This window comes from Macaca fascicularis, chromosome 13 (assembly GCF_037993035.2).
Source record: "Macaca fascicularis isolate 582-1 chromosome 13, T2T-MFA8v1.1".
NCBI classification, from domain to species: Eukaryota; Metazoa; Chordata; class Mammalia; order Primates; family Cercopithecidae; genus Macaca; species Macaca fascicularis.
This window is the reverse complement of record NC_088387.1, coordinates 77,875,332-77,899,312: the sequence shown is the minus strand read 5'-3', so window position 1 is coordinate 77,899,312 and position 23,981 is coordinate 77,875,332. Positions and strand designations below refer to the sequence as shown.

Here is a 23,981-nt window from a genome sequence, read left to right as displayed (position 1 = left end):
CAGAACGGAAAGGATCCGTACAGACTCTCTGGGTTTGACCGTTTTCTAAGACGAACCAATCGCTTTTCAGATACCTCCCCGCCTTTTCCGGGTTCATTTGAAAAAAAGCCGGTGTGACGGACTTGGAAATTGGCTCAGTGACTGACCCGCAAAGAAAGCCAGTGACTGGAGGTTCGGACCACGATTTGGACCAATAAGAGAAGGCAATCGCTGGGGCCGGGGCTTTGCTAGGAGGAGCGCAGGTGGGCGTTATTTGATTGACGGCGGGCTCTACTTATGGCTGGTATCGGGGGCTGGTCCCTGACGTTTGGGAGGTAGGACCTAGCGGAGGCGGGGCCGAATAAAGTAAATGGTAATAAAGGGTTGGGTCTCACTTAGTGGGCGGTGTTTGATGGACAGCTGACCTTGCCAATTGAAAGTAGCCACTGATGTCCAATGGGAAATTAGAAACTCAGAGGCGGGGCCGGGTGGGCGGGGTAAACTAAGTACGGAGGTGTCGAGGGAGCAGCACTGGGAGGGGGAGCGGTAATTGACAAGACTCCCAGCAAACCAGAGGCCGCGACAGGGCGCGCGGCATCCCAGTGGGTGGGAGCTGGAGGCGGGGCTCCCTGAGGGGCGGGGAAGGACTAGGGTGCGGGGAGGGGGTTGCAGAAGGAGCCGAGCGGCTTCTGCTCAATGGCGGAAAAGCCGCCAGTGCTCTGACTGCCTCGTTCCCCTAGCAGTTGCGGGGGAGTTTCCTGCCGGCGCGGCTGGAGTCTCTGATTCTCAGGGTTAGGTGGTTGGAAGATGCTCCAGAGAGACGAGGCTGCGGCGGAGGAGGTGGCGGCGGCCGAGTCGGCAACGGCGCTGGGGTGGAGAGAAGGCAGCAGCGGCGGCGGCGGCGGCGTGAGGGGCCGGGCGGTGTAAACAGCCCCGGAGGCGGCGGAGGCGGTCGGTGGTCGAGACCCCGAGGGGGAAGCGGCGGCTGAGTCAGGGTCGCGCCTCCGTTGGAAACTTGGGTTGAGTACCGCGGCGGGCGCGAGCGAGGCGCCCTAGACATCTTCTCCCTCCCTTGCCTCAGGTAAGGCCGCCCGGCGCCCCGCCGGAGGGGAAGCGGCTGACTGGCCGGGCCGCCGAGGCCCCGAGCCCTGGGCAGGTTTTCCCGGTGCCGCCGAGCCGCGGCCGGGGCCTCTGTCCTTCCGAATCCTCGCTGCTTTCCCCGCGGAGCCTAGGCGGGGGCACGCCGTGCCTGGCTCTCGGGTAGGCCCCTTCCCCGGCCGCCGCCTCCGCGCAGCTGAGGACTGGGAGAGGCGCGGGGAGAGAATGGGAGTTTGCTCGAACGCCTGGACGCCAGCTGATTGCCTCTTCCCTCCGCTTCAGTCTTCAAGCATCTCTTTCACACGAAAGCGCTGGGGCTACCCCAAGCCTTGGCTCTTCCTGGTGCATGCCCTCTTTGAAAACACTATCTTTTCCCTTTCATTTCCTCATCAGCTTCTGCCCTACTCTGCGCTCCACTTCACTTCCTTGTTAAATCGTCTTTCTCTGCTGTCTGTGCGTTCTACCCTCGCCTTCCCTCCTTAGTGGCTTTAAATTGTGTTTCTCTTCTCATCGTACCCCCGGCATCTCTTGTCTGCCTTCCCTAGCACCATCCTTTTCAGATGTCATTACTAACAGCGAAGTTATTAATTGAAACTGCCACTTATTTTCAGTACCCCAAATCTACCGGAGCCCCATTAAGAGTATAGACTGACAAGCCATAGATCAGTTTTTTTATAGTTTAAGCCTAACAGCCTTAAAAAAAATTGTATTATTAAACGTAAAGTGTGAAAATAACACCTAAAATGATTTTTTAAATGAAGGACTCAGTGAGTGTTGGAAATAGTTATTTCTTCATTTTTTAAAAATTGCATGACCTCTCATGTCAAATTTAGCAGATCTAGGACGTTTGCCCATCTTATCTGGCAAAAAAAGTGCTTCCTAGGCATTTGATAGCAGCCCAAATTCATCAATATTCAATTTCTTCTAAAAACTTTTTTTAAAAAGAGACATTAATAACTAGGAAGCTGTTTTGATAAAATCACAAAGAGCTTTTAAAATAGGCTCCACATGTTTAATGTATCAAAATAAAGTTGGCAGGCATGTTGTAAAAGGATTATTTAGGAATTTGAGTAGTCTTAGTGTTATGTAGCTATTTTAGGAAAAACATTCTTTTTCTGTTAACAAACGTTTACAACGACGGTGATGTGAGAATTACTGAGGCTTATTGTGGGATTAACACAGGAACTGTCTTTATTTGAGCTACTGCATGGATGAAGAAGTGGTAAATTGTTCAGGGTAGACAGTGTAAGTCACAGTATGTTCTAGGAGATGGAGAAACATGCTATGGACACTGAATGTTAATAGATGTTATTTCATTTACTTTCTCTGTTGTGCAATAGCAAAGTTCCTATTGTTGGCCTACTTTTAAATAGAGCATTTCTAAGTAAATAGTGAGACAAGTTATTCTAATTATTATGATAGTCTTTTCCAAGTGAACAGGACTTTTAAAAATATAGCTGAAGTAATGGTAATTTTTTAAGGAAATGTTTTTGTAGGTCTGCCAAATGGACAGTGTGTTGTTCTAATCGAAATTTTAAAATTAAGTATTTAGAACAGAATATTTTAGTCAACAGATTTTCTTTCAGGGATAATCTTTATTTTGTGCTGCTTCTCTCAATGCCTTCTTTGTCTTTTTTTTTTTTTTTTCTTAATGGTTGTTGTGTTTTCGCCTCTTCATTTGTTTTTGCTCTCATAAAGTCTTATAACAGTTTCTGCAGTGGTTCTTTTTGTTGCTGTGTATTAGTACGCAGTAGTAGTTTTATTTGAGCTTTCATGCTTTAAGATTTCATACTTTAAGATATCCTCTGGATTTGTTGAAGTGATTATTCTCTTTGATGTGACCAGCAGAGCTTTCAACACTGTTTTCTTACACTGGGTGTCTGATTTCTGTGAAGACTCTAGGAATAGGTGAAAGGCCTTTCAGTTTAGTCATGTCAGTAAATACTGTTTTATGTTAGTAATTCACCTAATTACTAAATTCCTTAAGATTACATCATCTGAAGGAATGGTGTAGTGTCCAAGTAACTGTGCTTCTAAGAACAGCTGATTCACAGGTTGACAAGGTCAGAAAAAGTGGCTCTTGTTGAAAGTTATCTTTGCTATAACAAACATTTTTTTATGGAATCTTTTGAATTAAAATACGACGCTGATTATGTCTTGGCAGTCTTGGAATAGTAGAATTGGCCACAGTATCACTTAGTGATTGTGGTGATTTATTAAAAAGAGGCTATATAGGCCAGGTGCGGTGGCTCACGCCTGTAATCCCAGCACTTTGGGAGGCTGAGGCGGGTGGATCACTTGAGGTCTGGAGTTCGTGACCAGCCTGGCCAACATGGTAAAACCCCATCTCTACTGAAAATACAAAACTTAGCCGGGTGTAGTGGCGCATGCTTGTAATCCTATCTACTCAGGAGGCTGAGGCAGGAGAATCACTTGAACTCATGAGGTGGAGGTTGCAGTGAGCCGAGATCGTGCCACTGCAGTCTAGCCTGGGTGACAGAGTAAGACTGTCTCAAAAAAAAAAAAGAAAAAAAGGCTATGTTTCATGAATATTTTTGTGTGTAACTATTTTAAAGTATTTTGTGACATTACTTAGCATAGAAAGTAGTTAAGTAGTATAATTCTCTCACTTTTAAAAAATGCAGCATGTAGTATTTTATATTTTCTGTGAAATATGCCTTTCACAATTCACTGATTTTAATAAAAATTAGTCAGCAAACAAATAACCAATGGCATCAGAATAACAAAAGTTTTTTAATCCAAAATTATAATAGCAAAATTTATTCAAGTAATAGCATAAAATGTGAAATCATGATTAATGGTAAGATAATTTTTGGGAGTATGATATTCCTGGATTTTCAGTTATTCTTCACATTGTACCTGATTCTTTTTGTTTTTCCCTTACTGAACTAATTTCAGAATTGGAATGAAATGGAATACTGCTATTTATATGAGCAGCTTTGAAGTTTTATTGTAAAATGTATCTTATATATTATATTAGGAGAATTGATGGTTAACAGTACTGACATTTCACTATCCTATACTTAAACATTGATGGTAAAATAGTTTTGGGAAATATTTAATTTTTGTAGTTTGTTTTGGCTGTCATAAAATTTGCAGAATGACAACTTTTTAGCTTCTAGTGGCTGATCTAACAAGAACAGGTGAAGAAAAAGATACGTGAGCTTCATAATCTGTATTTTTTCTTTGTTTTTGTTGGTGATGCTTACTTACATCAAAACATTGAGTTAAAAAATGGGCTTTCATCTTCTGGACTAATTTAAGTATGCTATTATCTTTGATTAGCCATTTTAGAATCTTTGCAAGTAAAATGTTTCTAGGCCAGGCACAGTGGCTCACTCCTCTCCCAACGTTTTGGGAGGCTGAGGCAGATGGATTGTTTGAGATCAGCCTGGGCGACATAGCAAGACCCTGTCTCTACAAAAAATAAAGTTAGCTGGGCGTGGTGGTGTGCACCTGTAGTTAGCTACTTGGGAGGCTGAGGTGGGAGGATCACTTGAGCCAGGGAGGTCAAAGCTGCAGCGAGCTGTGATTGCACCAGTTTACTCTAGCCTGGGTGACAGAGTAAGACCATGCCTCTATTTTTTAAAAAATTCTGATGTGATTTAATCTCTTTGTGTCCATTTGATTTAAGATGATTGACACTTTGGAACATTTCCATCTATATTCCTTTTCTTAAAGACTACGTAGAAGACTAACAAGTGTGGCCAGGTGCGGTGACTCACGCCCGTAATCCCAGTACTTTGGGAGGCCAAGGCGGGCAGATCTCTTGAGACTAGCCTGGCCTGACCAACATGGTAAAACCCAGTCCCTACTACAAATACAGAAATTAGCCAGATGTACTGGCTGGCCAAAAAAGACTGTTAGACCAGATAGTTGAATGAGCGTTATGATGAAAAAGAACCCTTTACTAAATTATTAATGATGTTATGAAATTTTCCAAAAGCGTAATCTATATAGTGTACTTATTTTTCAGAGTATTTAAAGATTTTGAGAGTTAGTTTTTAGTAGCATATAACATCCTAGGAAACATAAATACTGTACGATAACTTACATACTTTTTTTCTTTTCTGTTTTCTTTTTTCATTTCTTTTTTGCCCCTCAAGATCTCACACTTTGTAGTTTTCATTCAAATTACAGGGTGCTTTATTTCTCCCCTTCAGGCTAACTTTAATAACAACCATAAACACTTTACTGAATTATGGTAAATCATGACACAAAAGAGTGCTTAAGTATATTTTTTCTTTTTGTTTTACTATAACTAACTTGTGATCACATCTACAATATCTTGTTATTGCTTGGCATAACATACACCTTTTTAAATAATACTCTTCATGGCCGGGCACAGTGGCTCATCCCTGTAATCCCAGTACTTTGGGAGCCCGAGGTTGGTGAATCACTTGAGGTCAGGAGTTCGAGACTAGCCTGGCCAACATGGTGAAACTGTGTCTCTACCAAAAAATAGAAAAATTAGCTGGGTGTGGTGGCACATGTCTGTAGTCCCAGCTACCCCGGAGGCTGTGGTGGAGAATTGCTTGTACCCAAGAGGTGGAGGTTGTAGTAAGCCAAGATCATGCCACTGCACTCCAGCCTGGGCGACAGAGTGAGACCCTGTCTCAAAACAAAAATAATAATAATACTCTTTGTAATAACTTGTTTAACCACAAGAACCTTGTAGCTTAATCAATTGTAGTATTTTAATTTGTTAGTTCATATATTATACCTTTGACGTGGTTTATAACATTTAAAACATATTTAACTAATTTAAAACTTTTGATTTATCACATAGTTTAATATTAAGTTGCTAAATGTAAAATGGATTCAAAGTTTTCTCTTGGAGAATGTTGAAGTATCATAAAGATTGTATTTTTTAGCTTTAAATTGATTCATTTCTTGAAAATTAAAAATCTTGAAGTTTAGAAACATAACACTTCTTGGAAAATTGTTTTACATCCTTGGGAACAAAAGAAGATCCAGTTAAATCCGATCTCAGAGGAGACAGACAAAAACTTTGGAAGCCATCTATTGACTATTAAGGAACTTGTCTTTCTCTTAGAGATGGTACCAATTACTGGTAGTGATACAGGGAGGATAAGGCCTGTCTCTAGGATTGCTGCGATTATTGTCTACGTAGCATGTCCTTCACTTCAGAATCTCTTGTGAATGAAAAGTACATTTGTGTGCTAGAAATAGGAAAAAACCTTGTCTTTTATAGAAAACTTTTAAAATGCGATTATGTTATCAGGTAGATTCAAACATATGATACACAAGAAAATAAAACAAATGAGTAAGTGTTGTTTGCCTGAGAGGAAGCGGATTTGATAAAGAATATGTAATTTGTAAGAGTTTGAAGGCTTGCGAAGCGCTTTTAAGCTTGAGAGTAATGTCACTGATTCTTAAATCTAATTACATTTTATTTTCTTGATGTATAGGTATTAAGAGCACTCCTCGCATTGAAAAGGGATAGTTAATAGATGCTCTTATGAGTAGTAGAATCTAGGAGTGTCAGTATGGGTGTTTAACCTATTTGGGCAGTGTTTTTCTTTTCCCTTGTTCTGACTAAAGCATTTATCTCTGAGATGGGGAAATGGCATTATCTGTTGAAGACAGGTGGCCCTTCTTAGTCCCTTAAAAAGAGGACATGGCTGGGTGCAGTGGCTCACGCCTGTAATCATAGCACTTTGGGAGGTCGAGGCGGGCGGATTGCCTGAGCTCAGGAGTTCAAGACCAGCCTGGGCAACACGGTGAAACCCCATGTCTACTAAAATACAAAAAACTTAGCCGATGTGACGGCATGTGCCTGTAATCCCAGCTACTCAGGAGGCTGAGACAGGAGAATCACTTGAACCAAGGAGGTGGAGGTTGCAGTGAGCCGAAATCACACCACTGCATTCCAACCTGGGCCACAGAGTGAGACTCTGTCTCAAGAAAAAACAAGAAAGAGCAGGGGGGACATAATTAATTCAAAGCACTACAAATGTTAGACTATATAGGAGATTTCATTTAGGTTTGGGAGTCTTTCTGCTTTTATTTACTCGGAGCTACCAACCCACTGAGAAGTAAAGAATTCAGAATAGTCTAATAGTATTTAGTCTGTAGCCCTCCAGCCAATTCTTATGTTCACTGAGTGCCTTCTGCGTGCAAAGGGACCATTTCATGCTAGTATCTGAACAAAACAGACAAAAATCCCAAATCCTTGTCCTTGACGATCTTGCATTCTGTTAACCAACAACTCCCAGTTTACATTACAGCTGAACTCCTTATGTGGCTGGCTTAAAAACTTGAGTGGAGAATTTGGGGTGTGTGTGTTTTCTACACTAAACTTAAAAGCTGTGATTACAGCTTTACTATTTTTAACAAAAGGAAAGGAAGAGGTTTTCTGTAATTGGATAAAAACTAGACTGAAAAGAGGAAAGGGGAAATAGTGTTGTACCTTAGAGAAAGACATTGGTTTAAGATTAAAAGATGACCCAAAGACAGAAAAAGAGATCCCTGCATTAGACAGACGTGAGGGAAATCTGGGGGCTTCAGGTGTTTCCATTTACTGTACAACCTTGGATAGATGAGTTCCTGGAAAGGAGGATGGGAGTAAAGGTGGAACAATAGGAGGAGGGTGAACAGGATTTTTTAAGTCTGATTTAAATAATTAGGATGTACCTATAAAATGTATGTTGTCATTTGTGTTTAAAAAACTTTCTGTTCTTATGTGAGTATAACTGAAGGATTAGTGACTGACCAATAGGGCCTGGTAATATTGTCACTGATTTTAATGGATACTTTTGTGCTCTTAGCAAACATGGCTAATGGAGCCAATTTGTTTCTTGGTTTATTGTGCTCAACTTGGTCTGTATATTTATCACTGCTTCTTCTTCCGTAGCTTTGTTGTATTACTTAACGTTGTGCTTTTGCTTTTTCTGCATATGAGATTGTCGCGTTGCACTTAGATGCGTGAATCAGGTGCTTAATTTTTGCTTTCTGTTCTTTCTATTGCTTTCCTTTTGAATCAGTTTGGTAAAGAGGCCTCGAGTTTATACAAACATTGCAAACTTAAGCATAAAAGATCTTTCATCTTTTTGTTCTTATTTTAATGCTTGGTGGTCTTCTGCTTTCATTTATGAGTCAGTTTCATTTGATCTTCATTGCTAAAGTGAATCAAAATTGATTTTTTTAATTTTAAAGCAAATCAACTTGCATTTATGTCAGTGCCTCAATATAAAAATGAATGTTCTATTTATGACTTGAGTTTCCTCATTTATTATGCCCAAATACGCCTTCAGATTACTAGTGTATTTGTGTGTGTGCATGTATGTGTATTTTTATTATGTATTTATTTATTTTTTGAGACGACGTATTGCTCTGTTGCCCAGGCTGGAGTGCAGTGGTGCAATCTCGGCTCACTGCAGCCTCCACCTCCCGGTTCAAGCGATTCTCCTGCCCCAGACTCCCAAGTAGCTGGGGTTACAGGCCTGTGGCACCATGCCCAGCTAATTTTGTATTTTTCGTAGAGACAGGGTTTCACCATGTTGGCCAAGCTGGTCTTGAACTCCTGACCTCAGGTAATCTGCCCACCTCAATCTTTCAAAGTGCTGGGATTATAGGCATGAGCCACTGTCCCCAGCCTAGTTTCTTTTTTAATGTATTTTTGTAACTCTGTTACTTTATCAAAATGCTGATGTGCAAGAGAACTTGAATTTTTAGAATATATTAAATTTAATACTATAATTCAGAACAGATTCATTAAGTTGTTCAACATTTGGCCATCTATCTTAGATTTAAAAATAACCAAAAACAACCTTACTTGAATTTTAAAAAATTATCTCTTATAACTGGTTTTGTTTATATAATCTAACATTTTATTAAATCTTTGGTGGTTGCTGGTCCTAAACTTAAGGAAATTGAGTTTATTTCTATTCAGCTGTTCTGGAGTATTTTGAATTGCAATGTGAAAGTGAAATAACTTTTTTTTTTTTGAGACAGAGTTTTGCTCTTGTTGCCCAGGCTGGAGTGCAATGGCACAATCTTGGTGCACCACAATCTCTGCTTCCTGGGTTCAAGCAATTCTCTTACCTCAGCCTCCCGAGTAGCTGGGACTATAGGCATGTGCCACCATGCCTGGCTAATGTTTTATATTTTTAGTAGAGACAGGGTTTCTCCATATTGATCAGGCTGGTCTCGAACTCCCGACTTTAGGTGATCCGCTCGCCTCAGCCTCCCAAAGTGTCAGAATTACAGGCGTGAGCCACTGCGCCCGGCAGTGAAATAACTTTTAGCTTAATATGTAATATATGTAGTCGTTTTCAGTTATGCCCCTCCCACCCACCTTTTTAATAAACTCTAACTCTAGTTAGTAAGGGCATGTTTGGAAAGATGAGTGATGATGTTGACTTGCCTTATTATTCTTACTCTACATCTTGAATCTTCTTCCCAGTGATTATATTTAAGTTTAGGTTACTTACTCTTCAGTTTGCTTTTGCTTTGAGTTACTTTTTCTGCCTATGTCTTTGCTTACTTGATTTTTAAGTACAGGGTGGCCACCAAGTTTGTATACACAGGTGGCTATACAGTAATTGTATATTGATGTTGTGTTACAGAATATGAAAATAATATCTATGGCCGGGGCAGTGGCTCACCCCTGTAATCCCAGCACTTTGAGAGGCCGAGGCAGGCAGATCATGAAGTCAGGAGTTCGAGACCATCCTGGCCAACATGGTGAAACCCCGTCTCTACTAAAAATACAAAAATTAGCTGGGCATGGTGGTTTGCGCCTGTAGTCCCAGCTACTCGGGAGGCGGAGGCAGGAGAATTGTTTGAACCCAGGAGGCAGAGGTTGCAGTGAGCCAAGATTGCACCACTGCACTCCAGCCTGGCAACAGAGCAAGACTCCGTCGCAAAAAAATCTGTGTTTTCAGACCTTATGACCACCCTACAGAGGGCAGTTCATGTAGCTGGGTCTTTTTGTCTTTGTTCAGGTTTATATTGCCAAATTATGGAGTCAAGTATAAGGCATATTTGAATATAAAGGAGTAGTGATAATTATAGAGAACGTCTGGAATCACATTGAACCTATGTTTTTAAGAGGATTGAAAACAATCTCAAGGTAAAAATAAGTTTGATATTTAGTTGCTTGTCAGATACTTTGGCTAAAGAAAGTTTGGGAGATGCTAGACAGCAGTAGTTTCAGTTGTGTATTTGAAAGATGGACGGCTAGAGAGGCTGTCCATATGGTAATGATAATGGTATTATTGTTTCTCAAATGTGGATAAGGTATCTTCTCAACAGATTTAGAGAAATATTTCTGAATTGTTGCTACTGTGTGCTTGCAGGTAATGCTGTAGGATGCTTAGCACTGTTTATAAGTGTATAAAGTGTAAGAAGCCTTTATACTTAGTGTGGGTTATATTTCTGGAAAAAGGAGGATAGTGGTTGGGAACATTGTATCCAACGTCATATTCTTGGATTTGAATCCCTGCTCCACCACGAGTAGGTTACTTAATGTTTCTAAACTTCAGTTTTCTCATTTCTAAACTGAGAGTGTTCGTAAGATTGTTGGGTTGGGATAATCTATGTAAAGCTTTTAGCATAGAGACTGGCACATTATAACGGGTAACCTTTATTGAATGCTTTCGATTGCTATTACTACTATTAATACTACTACTATTATACTGCTAAATGATATATGGTAAGTTGAAAGAGTACTGAAACTTGGAAACAGAAGACCCTGTTTGTGGTTCCTACTCAAGCTTTTAATGGTTCTGTGGCATGTGTACTTACTCTTTCTAGGATTTAGTAGCCTTAACCTTCAATCTTAACATTTTTATCAGGGTTAAGGGAGAGGCCTGGACCATGTGATATCTTGAGGTTCTTTTGACTCTCAAATCAAGAGTCCTGTTCTGAGATTCTCATTTTCTACCAGAGCATGAACCACGTAAGGGCAATAACTGTGTTAGTTTTGTATGCTGATCTATCCGTGTATCTATATTGTGTTCTACAAATTTTAGCTGAATAAATGAGTAAATAAGCTAAACAGCATCTTCTAGGGAGAGGAAAGGAGTAGTGCAGAGGTCCCCAACCTTTTTGGTACCAGGGACCGGTTTCATGGAAGACAATTTTTTCCACAGATGATGTGAGGGTTTCAGGATGATTCAAGCACGTTACATTTGTTGTGCACTTTATTTCTATTATTATTACAATGTAATATATAATGAAATAATTACACAGTTTTTCATAATGTGGAATCACTGGGAGCCCTGACCTTGTTTTCCAGCGACTCGATGGTCCTATCTGAGGGTAATAGGAGAAAATTACTGATCATCAGGCATTAGATTCTTATAAGGAGCGCACAACCTAGACCCCTTGCGTGCACAGTTCACAGTAGGGTTTGCACTCCTGTAAGAATCTAATGCTGCCACTGATGTGACAGGAGGTGGAGCTCAGGCAATAATGCCAGCCATGGAGAGCAGCAGTAACTTCACTTGCTTGCCTACTGCTCACCTCCTGCTGTGCAGCCCTGTTCCTGACAGTTCATGGAGGGTACTGGTCTATGGCCTGGGGGTTGGGGATTCCTGGATTCGTGGGTAGGGAGAGGGAAAAGGATGGTTGTTGAATGTATGAACAGGCGGATGTTGTAGTGAGCCGAGATCGTGCTACTGCATTCCAGCCTGGGCAACAGAGTGACGACACACTGTCTCAAAATAAAATAAATAAATAAATAAACACAAATTTCCTTCTATTCATTTTTGTTTAATAAATATTGTCTATAGGCATTAGTCGCTTTGGAGAACAATGATAATTCAAAGTATCTTGTGATTTTTGCCTTGTCCTCACTTTTAGAAATCACATGCTTAAAAGGAAAAACATCAGGGTCATGAACTTTTGGAGAATTTATTTTGGGTAGATTTTGATATTTAACCTTGAGGACTCTGGGGGAAACTTAGGACCACTTTAATATTTGGGGGGAGAGTAACAAATTTAATAAATTATAAATCATTTCATACTGGATTTTTTGCTTTTTAATATGAAAAATTTTAATGCTGCAAAACATGATAGTAGTACCCTGAGTGTCTATATACCAATCACCTAAATTCAACAGTATTTTGTATTTTTGCCTGTCTTAGTTCAGGCTGCTGTAAAAGAATACCATAGACTGGGTAGCCTATAAAAAACACAAATGTATTTCTTACAGTTCTGAAAGCTGGCAAGTTCTAAAATGAAGGTGCTGGCAGATCTGGTGTTTGATGAGGGCTGTCTTTCTGGTCTGCACATTTCCATTTTGTGTGCTTACATGGTAGGCAGAGCTAGAGAGCTCTTTGGAGTCCTTTTTATAAGGGCACTAATAGTATTCATGAAGGCTCCAACCTGATGACCCAATTACCTTCCAAAGGACCCACTTCATATCACATTGGGGGTTAGGATTTTAACATATAAATTGTGGGGGAGGGGTGGACGCAGATTCAATCCATAACATTGCCATACGAGCCATTTAGAAATTACAGAGATGTCATGTCACTTTACTCCTAAATACGTAAGTATGAATCTCCAAAAAATGATTTTCCTCTATACCTGCAAAATTATCTTACCTGACAAAATTAATTCCCCAATTCATCTGATCCACAATCCATATTCAGACTTCCCCAATTGGGTTAAAAAAAAAGTCTTATGTAGCTTTGCCCCCACAAACCAAGGTCTTTGAAGATTGTACATTATATCATGTTTGTTATTGAGCCTCTGTTCTCTTATAAATTTAAACACTCAAATGATTTTCTCTTTTTGAGGGCACCAGTTGTCTTGTAAAATGTCCTATATTCAGAATTCATCTGATTATTTCTTTGAGATTTTGTTTAAAACTTATTCTGTGTCTTCTTAAACTATTAAGTTAGATCTAATGACTGTTAAGTTTAGGTTAACCATTTTGGCCAGGATAGGTTATAGGTGATGCTGCTTTATGTTATATTGCATCAGAAGCACAAACTGCCTGACTTTTTTGTTTGGTTTTTTTGTTTGTTTGTTTTTGAGACGGAGTCTCATTCTGTCGCCCAGGCTGGAGTGCAGTGGCGCAATCTCAGCTCACGGCAGCCTCTGCCGCCCATGTTCAATCTATTGTCCTGCCTCAGCCTTGCGAGTAACTGGGATTACAGGCACCAACCACCACACTTGGATAATTTTTGTAGTTTTTTAGTAGAGATGGGGTTTCACCATCTTGGCCAGGCTGGTCTTCAACTCCTGACTTCGTGATTCATGCGCCTTGGCCTACCAAAGTGTTGGGATTATAGGCATGAGCCACCATGCCTGACCAATGCCTGAATTTAACAGTAGTAGTGGTGCTAAGTTTGATCACTGGGTTAAGGGTGGTGGTAAGTGCTAGATGTCTTTGTGGAGAAGGAACATTTTCTCTTTTGTAATTATCAGATGATCGTGGCATATACCATTACTATGCAAATCCATTTCCCTTTCAGACTTTCACTTAATAGACTTACTGATACCTTTTTTAAAGGTGGATCTAGACAGGTGTCATCAAACTGTAACCTCTCAGCCCAATTTGGCCTGCTGCTTCTTTTTGTAAAGTTTTATTGGAAGATAGCCATGTTCATTTGTCTATGGCAGCTTTCCCATTACTAAAGCAGAGTTGAGTACTTGAGAGAGAAACCATATGGCCTTGCAAACCCAAAAATATTTACCCTTTTGACCTTAAAAGAGAAAGTTTGTTGACTCATGATCTAGGATGTATGTTTTGTTCCCTTTTTCTCATTGTAGTGGTATACAATTGGTATTTATATATTTGGTGTTTATATTTTTGGTGTTTGCTACATCTCCTGTACTCTGATGTTATTCAAGGGATAACTGCTTTTATCATGGTTAAAATTGTGCAGTTACTGTTTCATTATGTCCCCCAAACCATAAAGTATACCCAGTTAGTGCTACCCATGGTATGTAAAATCTTCTGTTAAAAGTTTGGAAATATTTCAGACATAGAGTTAAAAATATTGAACAATGAAGTACCCACCACCCAGCTTAGTTTAGGTAGTTGAAGCTCTTCTGTAATCTTCCTGAATTCCATCTTCTTTCTCTGCCACTATCCTAAATTTCATGCCTGCCTCATAGATACGATCTTCATACATGTATCTGTTTCTTTTTTTTTTTTTTTTTTTGAGATGGAGTTCCTGTTGTTGCCCAGGCTGGAGTACAGTGGCATGATCTCAGCTCACTGTAACCTCCGCCTTCAGGTTTTAAGCAATTCTCCTGCCTCAGCCTCTTGAGTGGCTGAGATTACAGGCACATGGCACCACGCCCAGCTAATTGTTGTATTTTAGTAGAGACGGGGTTTCACCGTGTTGGCCAGGCCGGTCTCAAACTCCTGACCTCATGATCCGCCCGCCTTGGCCTCCCAAAGTGCTGGGATTACAGGTGTGAGCCACCGTGCCTGGCCTACATGTGTCTATTTCTAAATAGCATATAGTACTGTTTTAAGAGGCTTATGTACATGATCATATACAAAATTTTTTGTTTTTTTTTTACAATTTGTTCTTGTCACTTAATATTTTTGCAGTTCTTTTTTTGTTCTAGTCCCTTTTTTCCATAGTATTGCATATATATTGCATAGTATTCCATTGTATGATTAGAACAGTTCTTTTTTTTTATTTTTAATAAGACAAGGTCTGGCTCTATTGCTCAGGTTAGAGTGCAGTGGCTCAATCTTGGCTCACTGCAGCCTTGACCTCCCAGGCTCAAATGATCCTCCCACCTCAGGCTCCCAAATACCTGGAACTACAGGTATACACCACCACATCTGGCTAATTTTTGTGTTTTTTTTGTAGAGATGAGGTTTCACCATGTTGCCCAGGGTGGCTTCTAATTCCTGAGCTCAAGTGATCCACCTCCTTTGTCCTTCTAAAGCATTATGATTACAGGTGTGAGCCACCACATGCAGCTGGAACACATTTTGTCTAGTCTTTTTGGAAGGACATTTGGATTATTTTTGTAATTTTAATCAATGGTCTAAAACTATTTACATGCCATATATACATGCGAGAATTTCTCTAGGGAGTAAAATTGCTAAACTGTAGGCCATCCTTATAGCCCTAACTAGATATTTCCAAAATTCTCTCCAATGTTGCTATACCAATTTATACTCCTGCCAGTGGTGTCTATATATATATAGACATATATATATATATATAGACATATATATATATATATTTTTTTTTTTTTTTGGAGACAGAGTTTTGCTCTTGTCACCCAGGCTGGAGTGCAATGGCGCAATCTTGGCTCATTGCAACCTCTACTTCCTGGGTTCAAGCTATACTCCTGTCTCAGCCTCCTGAAGTAGCTGGGATTACAGGCACCTGCTGCCACGCCCAACTAATTTTTTTGTATTTTTAGTAGAGATGGGGTTTCACCATATTGGCCAAGGTGGACTTGAACTCCTGACCTCAGTTGATCCTCCCACCGTGGCCTCCCAAAGTGCTGGGATTACAGGTGTGAGTCACTGCGCCTGGCCTGTTTTTTTTGGTTTTCATTTTTTTGGTTGTTTTTTTTTTTTTTTTTTTTTTTGAGTCTTGCTGTGTCACCCAGGCTGGAGTGCAGTGGCATGATTTCGGCTCACTGCAACCTCCACCTCCCAAGTTCAAGCGATTCTCCTGCCTCAGCCTCGCCTCAGCCTCCTAAGTAGCTGGGATTACAGGCGTGCACCACCACACCTGGCTAAGTTTTGTATTTTTAGTATAGATGGGGTTTCACTATGTTGGTCAGGCTGGTCTTGAACTCCTGACCTCATGAACCGCCCACCTTGGCTTCTCAAAGTGTTGGGATTACAGGCATGAGCCACCGTGCCCAGCCAAAAGTTTCTGTTGTTTTAATTCAGTGCTGTCCTATATAAATATAATGTAATTTAAATTTTTCTAGTATACGTTGTAAAAAAGAAACAGGCGAAGTTAATTTTAGTAATGTATTTTATTTAATCCAGTAGTTCCAAAATGATTCAATTTGTAAACAGTGAAGTTAATTAGCTATTTTGAATTCTTTTAATAAATATTAAATGATGTGATTTGGCTGTGTCTACACCCAAGTCTCATCTTGAATTCCCAGGTGTTGTGAGAGGGACCCCGTGGGAGGTAATTGAATCATGGGGACAAGTCTTTCCTGTGCTGTTCTCATGATAATAAGTCTCATGAGATCTGATGGTTTTATAATGGGGAGCTTCCCTACACAAGTGCTCTCTCTTTGCCTGCTGCTATCTATGTAAGATGTGACCTGCTCCTCCTTGCCTTCAGCAGTGATCCTGAGGCCCCCCTGGCCATGTGGAACTGAAAGTCCATTAAACCTCTCTTTCTTTTGTAAATTGCCCAGTCTTGGGTATGTCTTTATCAGCAGTGTGAAAACTACTAATACATTAAATATTTAAAATCCATTGTGTATTTTACACTTACAGCAAATCTCTGTTTGCATTAGCCTCATTTAAAATTCTTACTAGCCCTGAGTGGTTAGTGGCTACTATACCAAACAGCAAAGCTCTGTATTCTTGTCTGCATTTGGTATTGAGAGTCTCTCTCTCTCTTTTTTTAATCTAAGGAGAGAGAAATGGTGTTTTATTTTGACTTTAATTTCGCATCTTCTTGTTAGTTTTCCTGATGACAAAGTAAAATCTTACAGGCATAAATATGGAATTACTTTGCCATTAGAATGCAGGTGTTTATTTTATTAATTGTGTTTAAGAGTTTTTAGATATTAGATTTAGATGTTAGATAATGTGTCTATAAAATGATGGTGCTAATTAAAAACTAACCTGGCCGGGCGTGGTGGCTTATGCCTGTAATCCCAGCACTTTGGGAGGCTGAGGTGGGTGGATCACCTGAGGTCAGAAGTTCAAGACCAACCTGGTCAACATGGTGAAACCCCCGTCTCTACTAAATGTACAAAAATTAGCCAGGTGTGGTGGCGGGAGCCTGTAATCCCAACTACTCAGGAGGCTGAGGCAGGATAATTGCTTGAACCTGGGAGGCAGAGGTTGCAGTGAGCTGAGATCGCACCATTGCACCCCAGCCTGGGCAACAAGAGCAAAACTTCGTCCCCATCCCTGCCACCAAAAAAAAAGACTTTAACTTAAAGTCAACTCTAAAATATTACCCAAAATGTGTATTTGGATTGACATGAATGCTTGGAAGGATGGTACTTGAATGGTAACAATAGGGGTAGGGACAGGGCAATTGCGTAATACTTAAGGCAAACAATCCTTTGTATATATTTCTTTTCCTTCGTATATTTCTCCCTCTGTTTTGCTTAATCTTCATCTTTCTTTCCTCAGCCCTACATTTGAAGACCTTTAGGAAGAGTTGGCTGAATAGATCTGATCTAGAGCCAAAGATGTTCTCAAAAAGGGCTACAGGGCTAGACTGACTTTGGGAGTTGGGGATACTCTATGCCCATCATCAGGAAACACACCAAGTAATATAAATTCATTAGTGTGTCCTTTGTCCATAGTAAGTTGGTGTAATTGGCTAGGTGCTTTAAATGAATCAGCAAAAGTAAAATTGCTGGAAATCAAGGACTGCTTGTACTTAATAAATGTTATAGTGGATAATAGAGGTTAATCAGCATTCCAGTAGATTTTTAGGTTTCTGCCAATTTAATATTTCTGGGAATGTTGAAATAGCTGACTAGGACATTCTTTCTTGAAGAAGGATCTTTTTAAATTACTCTTTTTTTTTTTTTTTGAGATTGTGTCTCACTCTGTTGCCCAGGCTAGAGTACCAGGGCTGTGATCATATCTCACTGCAGCCTCAAACTTCTGGGCTCAAGCTATCCTTCTGCCTCAGCTTCCTGAGGAGCTAGGACTACAGGCATGGGGCACCATGCCTGGCTAAGAAGTGTTTTTTAAGTTAACACATATTTTATTTAGTACCTACTAGATGCCAAGGTCACAAATTAGGGTAGGAAAGGAGCTAAGAAGGGCAAAAATGTTAAAAGGAATCCAAATGATTTTATAGGAGTGGTGAGATGGTGGTAGGAAGAGTTGGGATGACATGAAGGAGAAGGAAGTGTTTTGTTTTGTTTTGTTCTGGAGACAGGGACTTGCTCTTTTGCCCAGGCTGGAGTGCAGATCACAGCTCACTGCAGCCTCGATCTCCCAGGCTTAAGCAGTTGTCCCACCCCAGCCTCCCAAGCAGCCAGGACCACAGGTGTGTGCCACCATACCTGGCTAATTTTTAAATTGTTTGTATAGACAGAGTCTCACTATGTTACCCAAGCTGGTTGGCCTCCGACTCCTGTGCTTAAGCGATCTTTCCATTTTGGCCTCCAAAAGTGCTGGGATTACAGCCATGAGCCACCATACCCGTGATAGGAAATATTTCATAGGCACCTTGAAGGATTTGGCTAGCTAAATAAAATGAAGTAGGAAAAACTGACTGTGAGGTGGGAGTGACCATGATGAAGTTGGGCTGTGTAGAGCCTAGGCATGACAGATTAGAGAAGGTTCTTGATAAGGGTAAAGCCACTACGTCTTTTAGGGACATTTAAGGTGTGTTTTAGGGAAAAACATGATAATCTGTAGGTGGATTAGAGGAAAATGAGATTGAAGTCAGGGAAATCCACTAGGAATAAGTTAGATAATCAACGCATTATGTGATGATGCTGAAACTTAGGGTGATAGGATAAGAGAGACACTGAAAAACAAGATTGATGGAACATAGTGATTTAGTGGTGGTTGAATATATATCAAAAGATTTATGGCTTCTGTCCTGGATTAATACTAGAGGAATGCTCTTACCAATACAAATAGGTAGGTAGGCATATGAAGGTGGCTTGGGTGCACAGTTGAAGTTTTTGATTATGTTGTATTCGAAGAGAGAGGTAGCACAGCTAAGCTTTATGTTTAAAATCTAGACTAAAATTCATCTGAGAAGTCAGTGTATACATAGCCTAAGCCATGAGATTGCATCAGAGGGCAGATACTGTGTTTTGGGTTGAAGGTTAAATATTATTTTGGGACCCCACTTCCCTCTTTCAGAGGCTACAGAAAAAAGAATAAAGGCAAGTGATTTGAGAGTGTTTTGAAAGTCAACCCAAGTGTTAAGAGTTTCCAGAATGGAGGAGTTACCAATAGTTTGAAGTGCCACAAAGTACCTTATTTTGAGAAGCCTCTTCTTTTTTTTTTTTTTTTTTTTTTGAGACAGAGTCTCACTCTGTCACCCAGGCTGGAGTGCTGTGGCCGGATCTCAGCTCACTGCAAGCTCCGCCTCCCGAGTTTACGCCATTCTCCTGCCTCAGCCTCCCGAGTAGCTGGGACTACAGGCGCCCGCCACCTCGCCCGGCTAATTTTTTGTATTTTTTAGTAGAGACGGGGTTTCACCGTGTTAGCCAGGATGGTCTCGATCTCCTGACTTCGTGATCCGCCCGTCTCGGCCTCCCAAAGTGCTGGGATTACAGGCTTGAGCCACCGCGCCCGGCCCGAGAAGCCTCTTCTTAGGACTGATAGTTGGCTAATTCTACCACACAGGACATCAGTGTTCGAGCTGTTTTGTCAGGAATATTGGTGTTTTGGGTACTGAAATGGCTGTATATCGTGAGAAACATTCTCTACGCATGATACTCCATACATACGGGAAATGCTAGTAGTTTCTTTTTTTTTTTTTTAAATTTTTATTTATGTATTTTTTTTGAGACAGAGTTTCGCTCTTGTAGCCCAGGCTGGAGTACAATGGCATGATCTTGGCTCATCGCCACCTCCGCCTCCTGGGTTCAAGTGATTCTCCTGCCTCAGCCTCCTGAGTAGCTGGGATTACAGGCATGCACCACCACGCCCGGCTTTTTTATATTTTTAGTAGAGATGGGGTTTCTACATGTTGGTCAGGCTGGTCTCAAACTCCCCACCTTAGGTGATCCACCTGCCTTGGCCTCCCAGAGTGCTGGGATTACAGGAGTGAGCCACCGCGCCCGGCCGATACTAGTAATTTGTTATAATTACTTTGTTCTTGATTACTTGATATTTAAGTTTTCTAATTGTGATTTGCTTTTCTTGTTTTACTTTTCTCTTTAGTTTGTTTTGAAATACTAGGTTACAGATTTCCTCTCTTTAATAGGCACTTTTTTCCTAGTGTGCTTTCTTTGACTCTAGGGACTTTAGTTTTCATATTCTTTTTTTTTTTCTTTCTTATAATTACTTTGTATAGAATTGGACTGTGATATTTTCCTGAACTTTTAGGAAGGTAGGGGGTGTGTGGAATTTTTAGATTTTCTTCTTAGCAGTTTTTCTTTAGTGTAGAGCTTTGTCTAACAAGGGAACATTTATTTCAGAGTTTTTAGGCTCTAGATTGCTCCAGCACTATCAGATCTTATTGTATATTGGTCCCTTTGCATGACCTCAGCAGTTGGGTCTTTCAGAATTCCTTTTCAGTTTTAGCTGTTACTAGATTGTCCTGTCACACTTTTCAGTGAGTAGCTATTTGTGATGTTGGAGTTTCTCTCATCTCAGGATCTTCAGAAGCCTTTTTTCCTCTTGCTTCCTTTTGCACAAATGCTAATACCACTTGGGTCTTACAACAATTTGTAGCTTATGGGGAGATAATACCTTTGTTGTTGGATTGCCTTGTCTGTGTGAGGACATTAAAAACTTCTGCTGCTACCACCACTGCCATCTTAGACTGTCCATGTGCATGTTCTTAACTACCGTGTTGTATTACTTGCCAGGTGATATTCGATGAAATCAGGCCATTTAGATGAGGAACATACACATTTTGCCTTGAATATTCTTCCCATGTGATTTTGGAAACAAATATCTGGATAGAGTAGGATAAGTAAGATGGAATAATAGGTATTTAACTGGTGGGAGAGTCGGTCTCCAGAATCAAGTACAGCTGGATACTGAGATAAGGTTTACATAAGTTGTTGAGTAGGCCTGAATGACCTAAAACCAGAGGAATCCAAAAGGCCTGCTGCCTCATCACCACCCAGTAAAGCCCAAAGCTTCAGCTTCTTTATTACTTAAGTATATTGTATATTGAAGGACATACCAGTGAGCCCCAGGAGGAAGGGAGAGAATTAGCCAGAGAGCTTTTTGACCCAATTGTGAGCCTGAAGATGAGATTTGGCTTTGGAATTGGACTGCATGGGTTAGTATCTTAGTTTTACCACTTGATAGTTGTGTGTCTTTGGCAAGTTCTTAACCTCATTGTATGTTTCCTCATTTGTAATGTAGTGATTATAATAGTACTTTCCTCATAGGATTATTGTGAGGATTAAATGAGTTCATGCCTGTAAATACATTGAAACAATTCCTAGCACATAGAAAATGTCTGCTGCTCTAATAGGTATCCAGCGGTTGTTCTTTTTAATAGGACATTGACTGAATAGCAGCATTTGACACAGTTGATCACTTCCTCTTCTGTAAGGGCATATTTGTCGTCAGGGGTACCACACTGTTGGTTTTCCTCCCACAACTCTGGTTACTGATTCTCAGTAACTTTTACTGCATTTTTTTTCATCTCTTGACCTTTAAATGTTGGAGTGCTCAAGAACTTAGTTCTTTAGTGTCTTCTCTTTTTAAATTATGTTTACTCTGTTCTCAAGGGGTTTAAGTGGAGACTTAATTACCATATAAATGCCCCCAAATTTATGTCTTCATTCTTGATCCCACTCCTGAACATCTATTTCTAGATCCACCTGCCTGCAGTATCTCCACTGGACATGTAATAGGCATCTCTAACTGAACATGTTCAAAACTGACTACTTGATAGATTATGCCTGCCTTCTTCATTCTTGAACCCACTCCTGAATGCTTTATTTCTAGATCCACCTGCCTGCAATATCTCCACTGGACATGTAATAGGCATCTCTAACTGAACATGTTCAAAACTGACTACTTGATAGATCATGCCTCCCTTCTTCTCCCCTAAGTTGCTATTGGCACAGACTAAATCAGGGATTCTTAAGCTGGAGCCCACAGACTCACATAGAGATCTATCAATAAAATTCAGGAGGATCATGTTTTTATTTTCACTAATCTCTAATTGAAATTTAACGTTTTCTTCAATTATCAATGTAGTATAGCAATACTTTTTTACATGTCTTCTTTAGAAGTCAGATGTTTCTATATCATATTATAGTTGTTGCAAGTATCTTAAAATATTACTAAACTCACCACTACTTCAGAATTATGACATTTATTAGACCTGCCACTAGATATTATTATTGTGTTAGTGAAGAAGACATGTATTACTACGTCAGATTTTAAAAAATATTTTGATAACGACTTTAATATTATTGGGTTTTATAGTAATCCTAATTATTGTATGCATTGTATGCTTACCTGGCTTCTAACCTGTTATATTAGTTTTGCCTGTTTTTACATTTCATTTAAATGGAATCATACATTGTATACTCTTTGATTTCTAGTTTCTTTCAACATTGTTAATGAGATTCTTCTAAGTTCCTGCTTATAGTTGTGTCTTGTAGAATTTGAAAAAGCATGACAAGTGATGCTAAATTAATTCTTCTTGTATGATATCTTGCCCTTTGTTGAGAACTGCTACTTTAAAGTTGATTAAGTGGTAATTTTCTGTTTTTGATATAGCCTGAATATATACTTTTCATAGGTCTGCATGTAGTTTGGTTTTTAGAGCACACTGTACATATTCAGTGTGATAGATTTTTTTCTCAGATTAAATTTGTGACTAAAGCAAAATACCACTGTCAACAAAGCTATTTCCATTTTATGAACTATATTTTTCTTATTGAAAGGCTTGGAGAGGGATAAATTATATTGTTGTCCTGAGTTTGAAATTTCTAGCTGAGCTTTTGATTTAGGACAAGAAAATCTAAATTATTCTTGTATCTGGGGTCTCTCAATTATAATTTCAGAGAATCTGATTTGCTGAATAAATTTGTTTTCATAATCTTGCTCTAATGTAGAGCTGTAGTTTCCAGCTTTTGGAGAATTATTAGACTAGCCTATTTTTATCAGTAACATCTCCTTGCCGTTGGACCTGGGTGTGGTCAATGCCAATGTTATTCAGCAATTTTAATGAAAACTGTAAAATATCTCTTAAACAATTATTCAAGCCCTTTTGAATATCAGTTATATTTTGAAAATTCTAAGCGAATGTCACTGATAGTACAGTTCATCAGAATTGATTTGGAAGAGGAGAGGACTTAAATAATTTAATTCTGAAAATACTAAGAATTGGAAGAAAGGATGCAAGCTACATGTTCTGTTTCTGTGAGTTTACTGATGGGGTGTAGTTGTTTTTCTTTCGCTTCTCATTCAAGCAGTGTTTAGTATTTGATGCAGGTGTTTGTGAATGAGTATGTTCTGTAAGGTCCTGGAATGTTGTTAGTAGTATGTGACTTTTCAAACATCTCTTTGAACATAAGCTGATTGTTAGATTTTATTACTACTATCATTTATTTTAGCAATGTTTTATAATAATGAAAGCCATTAATCTACACATTGTCTAGGAACAGGCTGGAAGTGAAGAGTACTTGGCTATATCATAGAAATATTTCTTGGTAACCCTTTGGAATATATGTGGCATCAGTTAAATTTTGAAGATAGAAGCATATTAAGTATTTCATGTGTACAAGCTTTTTTTCTTTTGAAACAGTCTCACTCTGTCATCCAGGCTGGAATGCAGTCATATCATCTTGGCTTACTGCAGCCTCCACCTCCTGGGCCCAAGCAATCCTCCCACCTCAGCCTCCCAGGTAGCTGGGGCTACAGGCACACACCACCATGCCCGGTTAATTTTTGAATTTTTTAAAATAGAGACAGGGTCTCACTATGTTGCCCAGGCTGGTCTCAAACTCCTGGACTCAGGCAATTCACCCGCCTCAGCCTCTCAAAGTGCTGGGATTACAGGCGTGAGCCATTGCGCCTGGCCTGATTTTTAACTAAA

The 23,981-nt window shown here is 39.9% G+C and overlaps 1 protein-coding gene across 6 annotated transcripts in view; it reads left to right on the top strand.

The window, feature by feature from the left end:
• Positions 1–649: 649 nt before the first annotated feature.
• PPM1B (protein phosphatase, Mg2+/Mn2+ dependent 1B) overlaps positions 650–23,981 on the top strand; it is a 90,370-nt gene continuing 67,038 nt past the window's right edge. For all 6 annotated transcript variants that reach the window (XM_015433716.4, XM_074011873.1, XM_074011872.1 and 3 more), the window contains exon 1: positions 650–1,060. The gene's annotated coding sequence lies outside the window, so the exon portion shown is untranslated. The remainder of the gene's footprint in view (positions 1,061–23,981) is intronic.